The 7,401-nt window shown below is 38.0% G+C and overlaps 2 pseudogenes; one reads left to right on the forward strand and one right to left on the reverse strand.

The window, feature by feature from the left end:
• Window positions 1–5,192: 5,192 nt before the first annotated feature.
• LOC107195997 lies at window positions 5,193–5,584 on the forward strand (annotated as a pseudogene).
• Window positions 5,585–6,467: 883 nt separating this feature from the next.
• On the reverse strand, window positions 6,468–6,589 carry LOC112483721 (annotated as a pseudogene).
• Between the last annotated feature and the right edge of the window lie 812 nt (window positions 6,590–7,401).

A 7,401-nucleotide genomic window follows, 5' to 3' on the forward strand; every position in this document is an offset into this window, starting at 1 on the left:
CATCCTAGAATCTTAAATTCTAAATTTTGGTTTCCCTATTTACAGCTAGAGTTATGTTTACATTAGTGAGGGATGGTAACCAACTTTTTGTCATAAGTTTGGAAAACAGAATATAAACATGTACTCTTCATGAAGAATTGACATTTGGCAAAAGAGAATTTTTCCCAGTGAGTTATTAACACTGAGGAACACTGGCATTGCTAAGGCCTGGAATACGCCTTTATCAGTAGGTTAATGGCATGGTACAGCAGACACTCACACGCACGTATTCCCCACATGTGTACATGCTGCTAGGCAGTGGGTGTCTACTCTTTGCTCAGCTCCGTGTTCTCATTTCGTAGCACACTGTTCGCTGTTTGGGGGTGAGGAGTCTCCAGTGCAGCTCAGCAGATTTCTCTCCACTGGTGATTGTCTTAAGCCATGGAAAAGAGTTACGGTGGTGGCCAAGGCTGGGCTTGTTTTCCTTCTTCAGTGCTTCTCCTACAACACCATTGTATCATATTTTTTAAGTTGTAGGTTTACTTCTGTATTATAAAAAGTGAGATCCATCGATTATGCGATCATTCAGAATATTATAAAGGATTACACAGAATTGAGAAAAACAGTCATGTTGTAAACATACTTAAAAAAACTCATACTTGCTAATAATCAAAAAAAATAAAAAATTTATTTTTTATTAATCAATAGCATAGTAAAAATGGTGACAGTTTTGACATTTATTTAAAAACTATATATTAATACATTATTATAACATTGGAAACGAGCATAGCCTTTTGAGAAGCAATTTGGGTATAGGTCAAAAGTAAAAAAAAAAAAGTCCTCCATTGATCGAGTAAATGAGCTTGTGAAATGTATTCTTTAAAAAGTTTTTAAAAGAAAAAGATACATGGAGATGTTCACTGAACATATTATATGTATTGAAAGTAAAAAAATAGTTACAATAGCCAACACCTGTACAGTACTTACTCTGTGCCAGACACATTTTAGATGCTTTGCATACTTATTTAATCCTCACGTGCTCACTTCTCATCTTACAGATAAGGTAACCAAGGTACAAAGTGCTTAAGTAACTTGCCACAGTGCGTTAAACGTCAGGCTGTAGATTTTGCATTCTACCATTATGTTATTTAGCCATACGAGTAGAGGGAATAACCTACGACTCAACAATAGGGAAATGGTTATGTAAATGTTTAACCGGAAATGATATACGACCATGAAAATGAGCCATTATGGAGAATATGAAGCAATGTAGACTTTTAAAAAATTATGCTGAGTCATAAAATAATAGTTTGGTCAACTGATTATGGTTGCAACTGTAAAAGATGGCTCTCATGAGGGACTTAATATAAATGAGCTGTGCAGGGGTAAATGAGCCACGTGTACACAGGGATTGAGAGGACTGAAATAAGAACAAAAGGGAATAAGAGGAGCTGGCTACCTACCAAAAAGTCCTGGCAAGAGGACAGCAGTTCACACGCTCGGTCCCAGGGACTGTGGCAATAATATACCCATCTGACACTACACAGACTTTCTGCTCGAAGGGCATTTGAATTGAAAGATTCGGAGAAGACTGCCCGGCTTCAGAAGTGGGAAGTGGAGATGGAGAGAAGCCAGAGACAGAAGGAAGAATTTTCCTGTCATATCAAACAGAGAAGTCAAGGGAGGATTGAAACCTAATCCTGGTCCTTAGCTGGATGGAGGTTAGAACAAACTCTAGCCCACTGGCTCAGATGGTGGGCTGCACTCCTGGTACCAAAAACTGGGAAGCACTGTGAAACAAACACTAGATACCTAAGAGTCCAGCAGAGGTGGACGGTAGTTGATGGGAAGGGGAGTCATTTCCAGAAATTGTGAGCTACTGCAATCATAGAACACTGAGAGCTATAGAATCCTCAAGTACAGAGCAGAAGATCTTCTAAATCCTACTGTCCAGGGCCTTGGGAGCCCACGGGAGGCCTCCTCCAGCCTTTATTCTTGTGAGATTCAGGGGAGGGCTGAAGGAAGGCATGAGTCAGGGGCATCAATAGCTGAGATGGTGTGAGACCTGCAAAGGACTCAATAACAATTAAGAAAAAATGGAAAGTTATGCAGTCAACTAAAAGAGTGATAAACTTAAGAGATGTTTTTATTGCATAAATTCCTTTAATGTCAAAATATTGCCTTTATAATTTTTAAGAATCTGGTAATCTGTGGAGGCTGTACTTTGACAAGTCTGCTCTTTTAGTGTACTCTAGCTGTTTAAATTTTTGTAAATGGATGATTTAAAAGGTGACCATTTCTCTTATTTTCCTTCTCTCACCTACAGGCACAATGCTAATAATTCGTCACTGATTTAATTTATTCACAACAAATATTCATCACAGCTGGCTATGGTGCATAATTTCAGTGCATTTTTGCAAAAGTATACAGTAGGATAAAATGTTGAACTCCAACTTTTTTTGAGCAATGTTGACAAGTTCACATTCCAAGACAGAGGTAACATGCATGACCCTTCATTGAAATACAATTTAAAAATGCCATATGTTTCAGAGCTAACAAATATTAAGAGGTAATGAATGATTTTCCTTTTTCTTATATTTCATGGAACTGTTCATTAGCCTCTATCTGACATTCTGTTTAGGGGATTGCAGTGACAGAGAAATCATGTGACATTGGCCCAGGCTGATGAGACCTTGATGGCAAATTAACGGGTCCTACCACCCAACATCAGTAAAAATCAGTTCAGAGCAGGAAGTTTGTATACAGATATTTATCTTTCTCTTTCCTCCTTTCCTTCCCAGAAAATTTTGGAGACATTACCTATCATTACCACATAAGTGTTTAGGTATGCTAGTTTACCATTTTAAATATACAAACTCAGTGAGTGGTTTATTGTGATAAGTTAATTGTAAACATTTTTAAAGTAAGCCAATTTCTTATTACAACAAATTAAAAAAATAAGGCATGGGATAAAGTGAGAACAATATTATATCAATTTCTGTTTTGTTTCATTTGGTACCAAAAATAAGCTGATTGCCTGATTTCTAGCTTTTGGATTTTCTATGGAATTACACTTTGTATGGAATTTGTATGTATGTACATTCGCTTTCTAAAAAGCCTTGGCTTTTTAGATTTCATAGATTCAAGATTCAAGATTTCATAGATTCAAGTTCTTACACTGAACAAATTTCAGTATAAAATTCTTGTCCCTAGACCATCTAGGGGGTTAAAAGAACCAAGTGGTACTGAAAAAAGTGTAACATGCCTGCCTCTCGAGACTAATGTTCATCAATCTGTGTCAAGGGGCCAAATTGTATTTCTATTAAACCACCTATACTATCTAAAACTTTTATTCGCCAAGTAGCAAAATTTAAGTATTAGCTGAATTATGTGTCAAATAGGAGTTGTTCTAGGAAATTACAACAGGAAATAAGGAAATCCTACTATTGAGCTTCTCAAGCAGTATCCAACTACAGTCCTAAAGCATCTATGAACTGTCCTATAATGATGCTGGGCCAGCTGGATGCTAATGAACTTCTTTTATAGGACCTTAATCTGTTGCATCCCCTGTGACTCAGCCAAGCCTCCCACTCCCTGTTTAAGACATGGACCATTTTGGACTAGTTTGCAGTATGCACCGTTCATGCTGTGATGACATAAGAAATGGTTAAATTTAGTCACTAAAATGCCAACATTTGCCCATAGAACCAGCCACAGCACTCCTTTTTACCAAAATAAGATACTGCTCTCCACCAATAATAGCGGCTAACTTTTAATGAATATTCACTGTGGTCAGGAACTTTTCTGAGCACGTTTTACCCGTTAACTCACTTAATTTTCTAAATAACCCTTATGAGGAGATATTATTATTACTCCACTTTTTCAGATGAACAAACTAGGCATGGAAGGTTGAATAACTTGCCCAAGCTCTCACAGAAAAAAGTGGAATTCTAAACCAGGTGCTTGGGCACCAGATTCCCTGGCAAGAGTGTCCATTTCTCTCTGTCCTCTCTCATCCTGGACATCCCCTCCTGCTGCTTTACATGTAGTCTGTGCTCTAGTCAAATTGCACTACTTTGTGGTTCTCAAAACACATTCCTATTCTTTGGGTTCTGCGTTAGATTCCTGTCTTGTGCACTGCCATTGTGCCCTGAGCTTGCCATCCTCTTTTTGGTTTCTCTCTCGGGGTTGTACACCTGCTTGTGTTAAACTAAGCCATGAGCTAGACCTTTGGAGAAATTTTGTAGTTGAGGGGAGGTGTTTGGAAGAAATCCAGAAGGGAGAGCTACTTTTCTTTACATTAGTGGTAGTCTGCTCAATTTTCAGTGGTGGATTGAGAGGAAGGGTACTAGAGAGAAAAATGACAGCAAAGATAGGTAGGAGCAGAGGTAGCCTGCTGTCTTAGGCATTAACCCTTAGTAGTTGGGGAGGTACTATGGAAGGGGCCAAGGTAGGTAGGAAAACTCTAGAGAAATTTCAGGCAGAATCTGTTTATCGATGTGCATGGAGTTATTTAAATATTTAAATTTATTTAGATCTTGGAAGCTAAGCAGGGTTGGGCCTGGTTAGTACTTGGATGGGAGACCACCTAGGAAGACTAGGTGCTATAGGCGTAAAAAAATAAAAAATAAGGGATAGTAAGTTGACAAAGTCCTTGCAATCTGTGAGGTTAACCAAGGGTTGCCTCGCCTAAAAAAAATAGTTTAATAAATTTTAAAAAATAAAAAATAAATTTTTATTTAGAATCCTGCCAATGTGTCTTGGTTAAAGATTCTTACTTGGTAACATCTTGTGTTAGTGGTCTAAATGAGATTCTAAAAGCCCCCAATTCTCTTATTTCTCTCCTTCTCCTATTTTGTCACAATTGAAATATTGTTTTGTTTACCAAGAAGCCATTCATATTCTTGTCTCATAAAAGTGGAACAATTCTTCCCTGTCCAGCTTTACTGAGCAGAATGTATTGAACTCTGATTATTTCATCTTGGGCCAATATTTACAGGAACAAAGTTCACAATACATTTCAAAATCTGTGTTCCCTGGTCTTATTTTATGTCTTTCACACCTGTAATTTTCTTTTACTTTCTATATTGGAAATACACTGCCTTATCCATCTGTTGATAGATGACATAGTTAAAGTCATCTGTCAGGGCTGGAAGGTTATAGCTGAAATCCAGCTCTTTTCCTCCCTGGCTGCTTGAGGGTCAGCTGTCTTCATGAATGACACAGGAATTATCCAGACCAGGAAGTTCATGACCCATAGACTACTGCAATGGAAACAAACGGTCATTGACATCTTTCACCTTGGGAAGGCAACAGTACCTAAGACAGAAAATTGGGAAAAACTAGCCAAAATGTGCAAGACCACACCAGATGTCATCTTTGCATTTACATTCAAAACCCATTTTGGTGGTGGCAAGGCACTGGCTTTGGCATGATTTATCATTCCTTGGATAATACAAAGAAAAATGAACTGGAAAATAGACCTGCAAGACATGGCCTGTATGAGAAGAAAAAGACCTCAAGAAAACAGTGAAAGGAATGCAAGAACAGAGTGAGGAGAGTTAGGGCGACTGCAAAGGCCAGTGTCGGTGCTGGCAAAAAGTGAGGTGGAGACTGGACAACAGAAGAAGTAAAGAATCGTTAGTGACTTTACCTTTTGTGATTGAGCAGATTTTTCATAAGAGGATTAATAAACTAAGAACTTAAAAGAAAAAACTGAAATCCAGATTTTAGAGTATGGCTAATTGAGGTTCCTGCTCTGTTTCGCTGGTACTATAGGTCACCCACACTGTCATCTCCTTATCTCCTTAACTACTTCCCACCTTCAGGCACCTGGCTGCTCTTGCATCACCTACGTTACTTTAACAGCTGATTTCTGGTGGCATTAAGTTATACTTTTGTATCTGATCTTAAAATAAACAAACACAAAGCCTTCATCATCCTCTAGCTTCTGAACATCGCAGTAAAGCACCTCAAAAGAACGGTCGATACATGTTGTGTTAATGTCCTCACCTCTCATATCTTAACGGATCCCACATTTTGCTGTCTTCTCCTGTTCTCTTCTCAATGACCTCTATGCTGCCTAATTCAATGGCAGTTCTTCACTCTTACTACTCAACCTTTTAGCAGCATTCAAAGTAGCTTCTCTGAATCATTCTCTTCTCTGGGCTTACCTGGCACTCTCCAGGTTCTGTTCCATCTTCACTGGCTGGTCCTTCTTAGTCTCTTTGGCTGACATTTCCTCTCTTTTGACCTTTAAATAGTACAGGCAGGCCTCTGTACTATTCTTATTTTCTCACCTTGCCTGATTATAAAGGTACATTCTTTTGACCTTTAAATAGTACAGGCATGCCTCTGTACTATTCATATTTTTTCCCCTTGCCTCATTATAAAGGTACATTCAATAGGACCATGTGGAACTAATGTCTTTGTAAGTGAAAATCAAGTGACTATCAGCAATTTTTTGATTCTTTTTTTTTTTTTTTTTTAGCCTACAGCACCAAATCTTCCTAGGTGGTCTCCCATCCAAGTACTAATCAGGCCCAACCCTGCTTATTAGCTTCTGAGATCAGACGGGATCGGGCGTGTTCAGGGTGGCATGGCCATAGACTTTACGTAATATTTCTAACCTAAACATTTTTCTGAGCTCCATATCCAACTGTCTATCTTAAATCTCCACTGGATGTTTAATAGGCATCTAAAATATAAAACATGTCCAGAATGGAATTTTTCTGTCTATCCATCTTGTTCGATTCCAAGTTTTCTCTATGCCATTAAATGCCACTAAGAGTCATCTTTGATTTATGTATTTTCCTCATCTCTAAAATATAATCCATCACCAAGTTCTCTCCCTCCTTCCATCGATTTATATGTTGGATTTTTAGGTCAATACTAAGCTACTCTATTCAAGTGATCTTACATTTTGGATGAGCATTAGTAACTCCATTTTTACTGCTTTCACTTTTGTACCCCTACTACCCAATCTCCACAAAGCACCAGAGTGATTCATTGAAAATATATATTAGACTCTTACTAAACAATCAAACAATCAAACAAAAAATATCAGCAACAAAATACTTCTTTAAAGACTTGCCAATGCATTTAGACTATTCTAAATCCTTATCCTTGGTTTATATCGGGGGTTGGTGAACTATAGCCTGTAGCCACATCGAGTCTGCTGCCTGTTTTTGTAAATAGTTTTATTAAAACACTGTCTTGCTCATTTGCTTATGTATTATCCATGATTGCTTTTGCACTAAATAGCAAATTCAGTCACTGCTACAGAAAAAATTTGGCCTGCAAAGCCTATAGTATTTACTGTTTGAGCCTTTACAGAAAATGTTTGCCAATCCTGGTTTATATGGTCCTACACAATCTCGTTCCTACCTGGCTCAGAACTCATCTCTAGCCACTCTGTCCCTG

Source organism: Pteropus alecto, unplaced genomic scaffold, assembly GCF_000325575.1.
Source record: "Pteropus alecto unplaced genomic scaffold, ASM32557v1 scaffold164, whole genome shotgun sequence".
NCBI lineage: Eukaryota > Metazoa > Chordata > Mammalia > Chiroptera > Pteropodidae > Pteropus > Pteropus alecto.